Source organism: Lolium rigidum, chromosome 5 (genome assembly GCF_022539505.1).
Source record: "Lolium rigidum isolate FL_2022 chromosome 5, APGP_CSIRO_Lrig_0.1, whole genome shotgun sequence".
In the NCBI taxonomy this organism is placed as follows: Eukaryota; Viridiplantae; Streptophyta; class Magnoliopsida; order Poales; family Poaceae; genus Lolium; species Lolium rigidum.
The window spans coordinates 180,304,597-180,305,399 of NC_061512.1; positions in this window are offsets into that span (position 1 = coordinate 180,304,597).

Consider the following 803-nt stretch of genomic DNA (forward strand, 5'->3'; position numbering starts at 1 on the left):
CGATTTTACTTTTGATTCTTTTATTATTTTGTGCCATTCGTTTGAAACTTAAAAAGACGATATCTATGGGGGGTGGGGTACGTGGAAGGAAAAAATTCAAGTCTACGCCGAGAGTGGCCGTCGACATAGATTTTTTTTTTAACAAAAGGGTAGGAGGCTATGCCAAGGGCAGCCCTCGGCGTAGCTCTAATGCCCTGACAACATCACGGCTTGACTTTGGAGGAGCGTGTGTCCAGGCCTACACCCATGGCCTGGAGTGCGCCGAGGGTAGTCGTCGGCGTAGCGTTCACTAGTAGAAAACCTCTCATCCATCTAAGCCATTGGTACCGGTTCCCTTACGAACCGGTACCAATGGGGCCATTTGTACCGGTTTGAGGGCTCAGGTGGGCGAGGAGCTTTGGTACCGGTTTGGGAGGGGCTTTCGTACCGGTTCGTGTTAGGAACCGGTACGAAAGGTCTTCGGCCAAAATTCAGACGCGTGGTGGGGCCCGGGCTGGACCTTTGGTACCGGTTCGTAACACGAACCGGTACCAAAGGGTACCCAGCCATATCAAATCGCCCAGATCGCCCGAGCCCCCTGCTGTGGCTCTCATTTTTCTCTTCTTCCTCACACTCTAAATTTTTCTCCACCTCTCACACTCCAATAATCTTTATTTTTCTCCACCATTTTAACAAGATTAACGACCTCCATCTATCCAAGGGTTAGCAATATCATCCTTTCTTCCGGCGTTCCTAATTTAGCTCATTTCTTTGGTAGTTTAACTCGTACTATTTTTCTAGTGCTAGCAAGGTGTTTGATGAAA